A 14,062-nucleotide genomic window follows, 5' to 3' on the forward strand; every position below is an offset into this window, starting at 1 on the left:
TGATAGAGGGGATGAACTACTTTATATTTAGCCCAACAGCATGGCCAATCCAATCTATTCTCAGAGGACAAAATCAAATCCAACCCTGAATATCTTCCGGAAATTATTCCAGGAGCCAATTCAGATGTTTATGTCACAATATGAAAGAACTTGCATTTGATGTCAACTTTTAATGCCAAAGTGAATTAAACCTTAAGAACGTTGCTTGCATTGGCCAATCATTGGCTAAAATGGTGTTTTGTGTGCATTATAGACCTAGAAATGAAACTTTTGGGGTGTTCTACATGAATGCCTGGAGGATTTATGAGACCAAACCAGGCAGGGAAGCTTGAGTTACTACTGCAACGAAGTGAACAAAATTAGGACTGGTTGGATTAATTATAGACCTTTGAACCATCTGAGAACTCTGTTAAAACCTTATCACAATATAGCCGTCAAAAGAGAAAATATCCTAGTTACGATGTTTTCTTGGGGCAGGAGTCATTATTACCTTCCACACCCCCTACGGGTGCACTGAATTTCTATCGCTCCTGAGATAGCAAACATCAAATGACCAGGAACTAAACACGTCTGTTACACAACATATCCAACCCTGACAGAACCCTCGCAGGGAGCCTTGTTCAAGGCTAAATACAACACATTCTAAAACTTGTTCGACCTCAGGTTTGAGATTGAAATTTAATTGATCTGTTTTGGTCCCGTCCCCTGTCCACAATTTAGGATAAGAGCGAGAGAGAAGCAAAAGTTTGAGAAGAGAGAGTGTAAAGCTCTCAAACAACACATCGCCTGTCAGATATTACGTCAGTGGCAGTTTCTGAGTGTAACCTTGAACAGGGGCATAACACAGGCAGGACAGAGCACTGGGGAATTCTAGGTTTTTTTGCATGTCATGTCACTCCTGATCGGAAATGACATTGTCAGGGATAGACTGACAGCACCTCTCTGGATTGCTCTGCTGAAAAAACTGCTGTACAACCAGCCTAAGATGGTGGATTGGTTGGAGCTGTTCTCCAAGTCTACTGGTTTAGCAGGCTTGTTTAGCAATGTTTTGACTACTAACTAGAATGCTACCTTACCCTCCAGTTAAAACCAGCTGAACACCAGTTTGACCAGGCTGGAAGCTCGGCTTAGCTGGTTGGCTGGTATTAGCTGGTTCGACATTGTCAAGCTGGTTCAGCTGGTCTTCCAGAATGACCAGCTAAAGAGTAGTAAATACTCAGATTCACCAAAGGCACAACCTTCAGTTAATATTTATTTTATACACCATATTCATTATCTCTATGCTGGGAAACGTTCTTGTCAAAGGCACAACATCATTTACACTCAAAGCACTTTTTCCTGGTAGACATCTTGCAAGAAAGTTTAGGATAGTATTTCAAGAGGAAAGGTACAAATTCAGCACGATAATTCCAAAAATTCAAGAATTTGGATCCAATCTGAATGCAATACTGTTTCAACAGTGGGGTGTAAGGAGTAATAAATCACCCCAGAATAGAAATTTGCACTCAACGAATCAGGGTTTATGTAGTTATATCTTAGCTATGCTTTAAACCAGGGGTCTTCAACGTTTTTCGGGACAAGGACCCCTTTAATTAAAAATGCATGGAGCAGGGACCCCTTTATGCATACAATATGTGTAAACTTACCCTACATTTGCAACATTATGCATGTTATTGTTTCACATACATACTTTTCTGTGTATTATTGATTGATAGATTTGGCCCTGGTAGGGACAGAGAGAATGCAATGATTCTAAACTTACAGTCTTGAAAGAAAGACATAGGTACATATTTGTTTAAGGCTCTACCATTTTTTTTTAGTATGCAGATCTGACGTTTCTTCTATCGCTTCTGCTGCCTGAATGGATGCTTTTGTCTATACACAGGTTAAAATTGCAATGCGTGGGAGCTTCAATGAGCTCGGTCGGCCATGCAGGTGTGCAGCTTAAAGAGAACATGGGTTAAATTCAGTAAATAGAGAACCCCTTGCAATTCCGCGGACCTCGGGTTGAAGACCCAAGCTGTTTATCTGCTCCCAAACCTTTCAGAAATGCATTGCACTGTTCTTTAGTCATAGGTATAGACATAAAGAAGACTACGATAGCATCATGATTCTCATTCATGAAGTCGCTGTCGTGTCCATCTCTTTTGACAGGTTGATGTCTCATCTGTGCTTTGATGAAAGTCTGTGAATGCAATAATGTGATGAATGATAAAGGAAAGTAGCTCTGGTGAATAAACAGGCCAACAGACATGAAAGAGCAGCACGATTTCAGATGCATTAAGCGAGGCAGGATTCAATTTCCCCATTCGCACCTTTGCCCATCTGACTCATGCTATTCACCCACCATCTTAAAAACGAGATATTACAGTGTCCGACCTGCTCATCCTCTCAGAATGGACCCAAACAATCAATAACCCTCCAATGTGTTGTTTACGCATGCAAACTAATATAGGCTGAAGTCTGCAGGGGAAAATCTTGCTAAAGGGCGTAATGGCAATAGATCTCAACGCAACCACTGTGAAGTTTTGACCCTCCAGCCTTTCGATTAGCAGTTGGGATCTTTAACCTCCACACTGCACCTCCCACAGCGTTCTCCGCTGACTGTCTGTTGCATATTACAGATAAAACTGGGAAGCAATTTCAGAAATTGCAACTTCCAGGATTGAAGGTGAAAGAGGTTTAATCAGTTTGCAAGGACGGAAAAGGGGGTTTAAAAGCTGAGTAAGAAAAACTTGTCTTTTGGAGTTTTGCTTAAGGTACTTTGAGGTAAAAACTCTGAGTAAAGCAAGATACGGGACTAGCAAATAATACAGAGACAGCAGCACTACAGGTACTATTAGTTTTTGCAAACAAGCATTTTGGGTTCAAACAACCCAGCACTGGTTAATTTAAGCTGTCATTATTTTACCTAAATAAATATAACAATTCTTGTGGAGTTCTTTTATAAAAGTATGTTTTATTTTAGTTTTATCACAGAGCTCAGGTTATTTAAGTCACAGTGATATTGAAATTGACAACTCACATTTTTATGGAATACTGTAGTGTTTTTATAAGTGACTTATCTGTGCGCTTCATTCTTTTTTTTTAATTCATGTGCCCTCATAATCTTTAACAAGGTTTACTTCCTCCCCTCCAAACCACCTCTCTCACTTCCTTTCATAAAGTAATCGCATCAGGGCAGCGTTCCAATGACTGACAGACTGCAAACTGACATTCAGATCTGCCACAATTTTGTTAGCAACAACCAACTTCCAAGGATCCAAATCTTATCATTTCTCAGTGGACGAAATCAAGTCCAACCCCACATTTTTTCACCTTTCAGAAGTAATTTTACTCAGATATACATCACAATACCAAATAGAAAGAAAATTGACCATTCACAAGCAGTTTGATTGACAAGCGATCTGAGCAATCATAACAGGTATCGTCTGCTAAACTTTAGAGTTGTGTATCTTATGAATCCAAAACATATAGAAACAGTAATTAGAAAGTGGAGATTTCGTTTTGCCCTTTTGTTTGTTAAATTCAGAATCTGCGTCTTGGTTAAAATGAGGGAGATTCTTCTTCATTGATGTGCTCAAACATCTTGTAGTGATGTGCATTGTGTTTTCTTAATATTTCTTGTTTATCGCACAATTGAACACACCATTGCATTGCAATATATCTTTGTTCAGATTGCATCCGCTCAAAGCGCTCCATACAAACACCTCAAACAAATCGAAAGGTTGGTCGGGAGGAGATTTTTCAGAACAACAAATCTGTAGACTGAAGCAGAGAGTTGAGAGTTGATTTCTAAACCACTCGTAGCCAGAAGATCTGCAGCGCTAGCTGAGAGGATTCAACAACAGGAATTGCTTGTCAGAGATTTCAGGGTGAATTTGGGCTGCTTGTAAATAGCTGCCAGCAGCGCAAATCCTACGCAGATCTCTGATGATTCGCCATTTATTCTTCAATAGAGATAACATTCCTCCATCTCCCTTGCAGGATTCTGTTTGTGAAGTTTGCTTGTTACTGAACCCTTTGATTTCCGATGTGTTGTATATGGGCTGTGTGGGACTGCACAAAATAGTTTTGATACAAAACTAAGACCAAGTTGGAAGGCCAAGTTTTGACTGAGTGGAAAACACCTCACTGGAAAGGACTGCCAGTCTTGAAATATTATGAGGATTCTGCTTTCCCCTAGTGCCAAAAGTGAGAGAAAATATTTCTGTCCTGCTACTGTAACACAAGCTGCTCCTGCAAAGCCAGAGCCTCAGGCAGGTCGGATGAAAGAGGTCTACAGTGCTTTAAACCAGCTGATTCAGGGGATTTCAGTGCAGGGGTGAATTACCTTTAAACATCACAGGAAACTGCTGGACTGAAACCTGTACAATGTTTCCAAACCTACATGAATTCTTTTCTTTCGTGAAACACAATGTGTGAATTTTTGAAGAATATTATGGACGTTGTTTTTCATATAATAAATTTGAACCGGGATTGGTGCTGTACAGATACAAAATAATAATATTATAAAAGTAGTCCATATTCTGCATCCTTTGATGCCATATACTTCTATATTAAGTTATATGAAGTTTTAGTCTGTTCCAAAGGTTTCATAAACGTTATTTAAAGGTTATCTCAATATGCAGAACAAGTTTGGAGCAAGTCATTTGAGCACAATTGAACTAAAAAAGTCCTGTTCTGTTACATATTCATTAAAATCAGTCTTTGTTGTTTTTCTTCACCACTAGACTGAGATTTCCAGTTATCAATGCTCACATTCATGTGAATAGGGACATCAGCTTCACAGCAGTCCTCCATCACTCGCTCAACGCACAGTATTTTTTTTCATCTCGTGCTGTTTCAAATCCCTCCGAAACACACAGATACGCACACATACTTGCAATAAGACTCTCAGAGATAAATGCATGTCCCAATTACTATTTGTCTATTACTATATCTTTCACTCTCAGTTTTCTTTGTTTCTGAGTAAAACTAACAGAAAAAAGTTCTTAGAAGTGTCTGAGAGAGAAAACATCCCCGAATACGACATATTTTACACAATATTGCAGATTGAGAGTATCATAAGATTAATGCTCACATGTGCTGAAGCATCTTGAAAAATCAAATATAGTACAATAAGTCCCAATATCATCTACAAATTTTCATGTATTTGTGATATATGGTAAAAAAAGTACAATTACATGAAAAGACAAGTGATTTTAAAAATGTCATTTAACATGGAAATTTTTTTCTAAATCCTACTATTTAGATATTGCAGTAGTAATAAATGTATTGAATTACATCAATATTTTACTGACCAGTTGACTTTTGTATTCTGTACAAAAGACACAAATAAAAATAATTTTTGACTTGATATATATATTTTTCCTTTTTATAAAATGTGCTTTTCATAAGAAATCTGCTTTGAGATGCCACAGACAAAATCATTAAAACGTCCTCTAGAGAAACAAAAATAGAGAAAAAAAAAGAGAACAAAAAAGATTGTGTTGTTCAGATAGCTTTGCTTTCTAATAAACCACACACAGTTATGCGTAAGGGCTTATGAGGTACTTCCAATGCCTTTTTCATTGCTTGTGTTTGTTGTTTAAAAAGACAATAATGAGACAAGTGGGTCCCAAACTCATCACTCCTACACACCATTTCAGGTGATGAAGATTGCTGAGATTGTGTCCTCCACACGCTGGAGCTCAAATAAGCATTTTTTTGTTTTTATGTTAGTTGAGGCAAATTTGAAATTACATAAATTGGATTTGTCACTGCACTGATTTGGTGAGAAATGTTGGTGAGGGTTTTATGGTTGGCTGACCAATGGCAGATGGGAGAAAAACCAGTATGACCACAGTTGTAATTGCCTTTCCTGTATCTCAGAGGTAAGAGCATTGAGTTAACAACGCAAGGTTGTGGGTTCGATCCCAGGGGATTGCAAACACCTATGTAAAATGTATAGGATAAACCAATGTAAGTCGCTTTGGATAAAAGCGTCTGCCAAATGCATTAATGTAAATGTAATTTTGTTCTGTGATCCTAATAGTATGAATTATACATTTGAATTCTATACGTTAACAGTTCACAATGACAAAATGTATGAAAACACACAATGGTTCAAAGTATCCTGATGGTGGAGAAAGTTGTGGGCACATATCGAAAATCCTCATGATTTAATACAGGGGCGTCATTAGACCTCTTTTACCAGGGCATGTGCTTAAATTTCAAGCTTAAGTTTAACAAATATAGAAAAAAACCTGGTTTAAATATCACAATCCAACTTTCACCATTGTGTCCCCAAGCGAATACTGCAGCGACTACTGTATACATAAAATCATAATTTTCAGCAAGTGTGGTCTGGGATGAACCACAACTAAAATACAGCCGGTGTAGTCATATACAAAGCTGATTTACATTGATTTTCAATGCGTCTTGATATGCCCAATAACCCAATATGGCCAATATAGCATTTATTTATTTCATAAAAACTAAATTTAAAAAAGTTAGTTATGAAAGGCACACCTGCCTCTCCAGCCTGTGTTTACACAGCCCAAGGAGTGCACAGTTCTAAATTCAGGCAAACAAAATAAAATCCAATAGAAGTTGTAGTCTAGTTCATTGCTATCATAACCTACTCTGCAGTGAGGTGGTATGAAGATTTCAACAGATACACTATGCACGATATATAACGTTTATTGGGTTACACATAAAATAACAGGTTTTAGAATGACTTGAGGATAGCACAAACATTTTTATTTTTGACTGCACTGTTTCTTTAAGGGCTGTGGGGTAAAACAGCTTGTATTACTTCCAACACTTTGGAATACTGTATTGTTTGACACTTTTAAGCATTTACATGCATGGGAAAAATCATTACGATAGCCTTCCGTCAAAACAATTTTGCTATCTCCAGGAAAAACGTTCAATTGCAAATAAAAGAGCCTAATTACTGTGCGATGCAAATGTGAATGCTGTTACTAAACCATTACATGCAGTGAGGATTATATTCTCGTTTTTGCACGCCACTATTCCACCATTTTGCAGACGTTAGGGGGATATTTTATGACTCCACAATAATTAAATGGCAGCAGCAATTCACAGATAATTCCAAATTTGAATTCCAAAAATGAACACGGGTCTCATTAAATGTTGCCGCATCTACAATCAATACATTTTGGGCCTTTCGGCTAATCCAGCTTTAAAGCTTTATTGCTGAAACTTCAGTGCGAGTAATTAAACGGTTGAGGCAGAAATGTTTGAAATGCCTTTTCCGGAAGGGGACATTAGCTACAATTAACATATCACTCACGCTAACAGTCTGACGACTCCTGCCTGAGCGGCTTTCTGGGAGACTGAAGTCAGATGAAATGGAAAAAAGAATGTTAACACTTAACTTGTTAACTAATTCTGCATCTTTGGTGGCGATGGCTAAACTTTAGAGTTCTGCTATTGGAGAGGGTGATTGTGACCGTGAGTGTTAGAAGGCACATCTGATTTTACACCTTCAATTTAGCCTAAAGAAAAGAAGAAGGTGTACGCAGAACACTGCCTATTAGCATTTTTAATGATGTGTTTTCGCATAAATTCGTTTTAAAGGGGTCAAATGACACGACTAAAATTTATATTATCATTTGTTTTAGGTGTAATGCAATGTGTATACAAGATTTAAGGTTCAAAACGCTGTATTTTCCACATATCATGCATGTTTGTATCTCCTCTTTGCCCCGGCTCTCTGAAATGCACAGATTTATTACAAAACTCATCGCTCTGAAAAGCGAGGTGTGCTATGATTGGCCAGTTAACCAGTGCATAGTGATTGGTCAAATTCTTCATAAATTTGACGGAAATGTAACCCCTCTTACCTTATTTTGAACATCAGGTTCCAAAGCAATTGTACTTAGCAATTGCAATTGTATGTGCCACCTTATTTGCGTATACATTTGGGCGGTCTTAGTCAAATCATACCCTGAACTGACATAGATTTGTGTGGGTGTGGTTAGACAAAGTGTTTCTGGCCGATCTGGGTGAGGATTCGCTTCTGAATATAATTCATCTTTTGTTTCCAACACCTTCATTTTTGCAATTTTACATGTCTAGTACATGCATGGGCAACTTATAACACACCAAAGACACAGAAAAACATGTATTCAAACCATATGAGTCCTTTAATGAGATAAAGCATAAATAAGTGCTTTAAAGTAAATTACGATTTTAAAGGAATATCAGCTTAACTGTATGTATTTTTAACTAATTGACATGAAATTAAAACCTTTTGACTCACACTTACTGCTGGTATTGACAACCATTTTTAGAGGTAATAAAAATATAAATTAACATTGTGACCAGATTTGTATATATTATTGTGCTTTAGTCTTAACTGATCTTCAACACTGCATCAATATAGCTGGCATGGTCTTAAAAAACTGCATATATAAAAATCGATCAATTGCATATTTCTCTTCCAGTTTATTTGGAATACATCAATCACCAATCCACAGGAATATGACTTCAATTAGTTATACACGTTCACAGCCATATTTTCCACACGTGAGTTTCATAAGTGAATATTAACATTAGTATTCTCCATCCTATCATTACAGAAATGTATTAAACATTCATCTCTTCTGGAATTCTGCCAGCGCTCGAATGGCTGTGGACAAATATCGCATCGTGTGCTTAGACTAAACAAATCTTTTCTACATTTTCACTCAGAGTACTCTACTCAGTGGTGATTTCATTTTAAACTCTCAGTCTAATTTCCCTGTCCGTCTCCCTATGTCCTCTAAGCCGCACTATTTGCTCTTTACAACGCCTACCTGCTTTTCCACTTCATCTCGCCTCCTGAAAATTCAGCACCCTGATGTTTTATGAATAGATTGGTTTCACACTGTGCATTTTAATACATACAACGCCTCTCTCACTCATACAAACTAATTTATTTAGTGTTGTTTTAAAGCAGGGGCGTTCAGACTACATGACCACATTCAGTTCACCGCATGTTTTGATGTGGACAGCAGGAGATATAAAAATACTTATGTAAACATATTAGATGTAATATAGTTAAAAGGTCTGACTGATCAAATCAATTCAACACCATTGAGATCAAATTACCTGCATGCAAAATTGTATTTTTATTCTATTGTGTAAGTTATATTAGTAGAGCATTGTGTTAACAATGGACAGATCATGGATTTGATTCAAGGTACAATATTGATAAAAATATGGGTTTGAAATGCACTACGAGTCATTTTAGATAGGAGCATCTTCCAAATTGTCGCCTTAGACATATCTGCGTTCTGAGTAGCTGTGAGATATGGAGCTTTGAAGTTTTTGCATTTCATATAGCAAAAATGATATGAGGAACAAATTTCTTTCATACATGAAATTGACAGAGACCCTAAATGTATTCTAAATGTAAACTTTCTGGAATTTGTATAAGGGGGATTTTTGGAACAGGTCAAACGCAGATAGAACCTTCTGATTCTGAAAAATCTATTTTGGTTTAGAATGATAAGGTTCTGCCTGCAAACTTTCATAGAGCAATACATTTTCAAGCAACACAACAAAATAAGGTAATTATTTGTGTTAAAACATGAACATGTTTTTATGACATTATTTTCATATTTAGGGTGCATAACTTTTTTGGTTAAGTTAAGCATAAAAGGCAGTGCTAAATGTTTTATCTTAGTGCATATTTCAATTTTAGAAAAGGTATATGGTGGGCAATTCAACACATCATTACCATTACGTGTCTGTTGATATAGACAGAAACCAGCTCCTGTGATCTGACCTCGACTTTATTCTACAGAAGGTAGGACAGTTCAAATTAACTATACAGCTGAGTATGGCTGAAATAACATATTAATGTTTATTGTTATCATTAAGACCATGTATGTTGTTGACTATTTGGCCTTTAGGGCTTTATATTGTAAAATTTAAGGCATTATAGCTATTGTATAAACAATACTGTAGTTTGAGGTGCTCTCATTGACAAGTGAATTAATAAAACAGTCTGTCAGAACTGGGGGTGTGAGGCAGAATCCAGGCACAGGCAGTCAAAGGTTTAACAGAAAACTTTGATAAATATAAACAAAAAACCCAAGATGGGGAAAACATGATAACTAAAACAAGAATACAAACAAAAACTTCCCACAAGGGTGACAAAACGAACAATATTCAAGAATCAAATAATAAGTACAAAACACGACTAGGGAATGGCAAACAGGAACAAGGTAAACAGGAACAGGGTAATCCACAAGACAACACGACGCAGGTACTCAAACGAGTAGACGAGGAAGGGAAACAATGAACTGAAACTGGGCAAAAGGAACTGGGGCTAGAAGTAGAGAAACACTGATGAGGAATGATTGCACGAGGAAGGTGACGGGCAGGTGACGGGAATCAAACACTCATGGGGCCTGCCATGCCCCTCTCCACATTAAAGCGGCCCTGCAACTATGTGTCCTGCATTCTGACTTCTTTACAATGTTAAACGTGCTGTCTTCTCATGCTTAACATGGTCAACTTGTCAAAAAACGAGTTGGGCGTATTTTGTAGTATTTCTGTGGTCAGTACACTCTCCCAGCGATCGTACAGGTTTCGGAAAGTTTTTTTCCAACATATAAAACTTATACGCAACAACTTTTCTTAGTCCCTTATTCGACAATTCTACCGGAAAAAGCTCGCAGCACGGCGGCATGAGAGCAGGAGAAGGAGCATGCACAGACGTTACTTTCACTTTTAAGCAGGACAGAGAGAGAGCATACGTTCGTGAAGTTCAGGTGTCTGTTTGATCACTGCATTTGGGTGATGAATGTTATTTAAACTTTGGATAAAACACTGGATTTGGAGATCGTTTGAAACTGATACGTGAAGCCATCCCAGCGATCAAACTAAATACTCTTCGAAGATATGAAGTATGCGATACTACTCTATAGGTACTCAAGATTAATATGAGATTGGCAGGAGCATGACACAGTCAAACCTTGAGATTTCCTTTAATCATTGGTTGTTTCTTCAGGTGTTTCCCACTCTCACTGAGGAGTCCGGTTACATGACAAAGAATGCTGATTGCTCCTATTAAGTGCATTCAAATTGCTGATTGACTTGCAGATAAAACCTTATAAAACCAAATTCTACTTTGATTTTGTAGATGGAACCTTTATGTTTCCTTAAGAAATGTCCCCAAATGTACACATTTAAAAAGCAAATATGGTATAATGTAATTACATCGTACACAATAAGAATATGTGAATAACTCACTTTTGACAAAAATGCCAGATAGAACCTTATAATTCTAGGGCGACAAAATTTGTAAATGTTAGATATACAAACTATAGTATTGGCCTTTCCATTAACCAATCAGATTGCAGGATAACCTTTAGAGTTAATGTAGGTTTAGGTATAAGTCAAGTTTATGGATAACCATATCAAACAGTAAACGTGTATGTCTAATTCTGCATTTTTTAATAATAAAATGTAAGAAATTATAGGTAATTTACCATTCAAATTGTATTATCCCTGGCATTATATATTGCATCTTTTAAAAGCATATTTTTGGAAATTATTTTATTTTTCCCAAAAAAATTATCTGCAAATTTCTGCAAATTGTCCCAGTAACAATTTGCAGAAATTCAAGTTCTTATGGCAACTGTTTTTTAAGGGATGACATCGGTGAGCAAGTTTGATTACTTTTTAAATATTATTATCATATTATTATAGTATATTTACTTTTAAAATATTTAATCTTCATGAGGTTGGTAAATTAGATTTCAACATAATGTCTTTCTTTCAGTTTTAATTGTCAGGTGTGCACAGAGAGAACCAAAATACAACAGTGAAAATTATTAGCCAAAACTCTAAATACAAAATCAGGACTAATAACAAAAAGGCCCAAATAACAGTAATTAAAAACTAGAACAAAACAAAAAAACCCCAGGAGGAAAAATAAACATTTTACAGAAACAAGACAGTTAACAATTGACTTCAACTAGACTTGAAATGCACACAATAAAAAAAACTGAAAAAAAAAAACTTTTAAAAACATTTACACAAACTGTTTTAAACCCAACTTGTAAATATGCAGTCTATTTCTGAAATTCTCTAAGCCTATTTAAAAATATTTGAATATTCTGTTAAATAAAACAGTAAAATGACAGTTCTTATCGTTGTATATGCTGTAAATGTGGATATTGTGTGTTTCATTATCCATCCAAAATCCACTTAAACATATACGATATGTCCAATTGTACTCAATGTACAAATACAGATTTTCAAAGTACACATGATGATACACTTTATTTATTTTTGCCCACCTTTCATTATAGCATTAAACATTTTACATTTTTTCTTTGGGTCTGGATCTGTATTGAAGTTAACTGATTGCTTCCTGTTTTGCAATAAGGTGTGGAGGCCTCCATCACCTTGGTAATGAAATACAAGTAGGAGCTGGGTAACAGAATTAATCACGCTCCTCCAGCCCTTCCCTCTTTCCATCACACATCCCATCTAAATGAATATTGGCCTTGGTTCAAATAGTCCTGAGACTGTTTCATCTTCAGCATGAAATTAAATTGAATCAAAGTGGTGACAGAAGGAAAGGTAATATTACCATGCTTATTTCAGCATTCCTTAGAACATTCACAGAGTGGAGAGGCACGGATGTGTCCTGGGCCATTTTCAGTGTGAAGTGCATTTCACTTTATACACATTAACATTTTCATGTATCGGTTATGTAATGTATGTCCTAATGTGGCCCTCTATACTGTACATGCATCTTTTTCATGACTATAATTATAGTTAATGTTGTTTGGTTACTGACATTCTTCATATAGCCTCTTTTCTGTTCTGCAGAAGAAAGTAATACAGGTTTGGGATGAGTAAATGATGAAAGAATTTTAAACATAAAAAATATCCACCAATGAATTTCATTTCACCGAAGCAAAAATCCTGCAGTACTTCCCTCATCTATTCAATAAACACTGCCATTTTGATATGATTGATCATGAACCAGTACATGAAATAATGTTCGGCTATTAATCGTAATTCAAATGTCACTAATGCTGTCTGTTTAGTGCTTCACAATTGTAAAAATCCTGGTTGTCTTCCTTTACACCCTTCTTTCATTAACATTTTAGGATTTTTTGCTAAATGTTCTGCACCGCTTCTTACCTTTATTCTGTGGTAGAGATTTTGAGAATTTGAAGGTGCCTTTAAGTGGACAAGCGTGATTAAAAAGATGCATATCGCAAGGGCTGATTATGAGCTGAGATATGTTCAATTAAAACTGGAACAAATCAAGTGGGACTCCTTCCTTGTTCCACTGAATATAAATTAGTCCAATTAACTGAGATGGATTGCGATTTAAAGTGTAATTGGTTCCTAGATGACACTGTGTGGAAATTCACATAAGACTTAATAAAATACAGCAAATTCACCTTTTACACTTATAATTTATTACAAATCGTGTTCTTAATAGATTTCAAATTGTATGTGCATTTTGAATTTGGTCAAAATCGGTTCATTTTCCTCTTTTCTCTTATAATTTTTATGCTGATGACACCCAGATGTATTTGCCTATAAAGTATGGGAATGACACATCTACTAGCTCTCTTTTTGACTGTCTAAGGAATGCAAAAAACTGGATGAAGAATAACTTATTCCAGTTAAATGAGAAAAGACAGAAATTATTTTATTTAGTCCTAGTTTTCGTGCAAACAATAATATAGCAATGTTACTTAGTCCATTGGCCTCAAATTCAATAAACATGTTAAAAATTTAGGCTTCAAATATTAAAATTTGAAAAGAAAATTAATATGGTAGTGAAATATAGCTTTTTCCAACTGTGAAATATTGCAATACTCAAATCTGCCATATCTTTCTGTGATTTGGAGAAAGTAATTCATGCGTTTATTTCGTCACGTCTGGATTACTGTAATGCCTTATCTGGGTGTCAGCCATGTATAATACATAATATTAAAAAAGTTAGTAGACATTTCTTTTTTAATTTCCTGACTTCTTTATTCCCCAAACATTGCATATTGTTCCCCTATACTTACAGATATAAATGTAG

Source organism: Triplophysa dalaica, chromosome 14, assembly GCF_015846415.1.
Source record: "Triplophysa dalaica isolate WHDGS20190420 chromosome 14, ASM1584641v1, whole genome shotgun sequence".
NCBI classification, from domain to species: domain Eukaryota; kingdom Metazoa; phylum Chordata; class Actinopteri; order Cypriniformes; family Nemacheilidae; genus Triplophysa; species Triplophysa dalaica.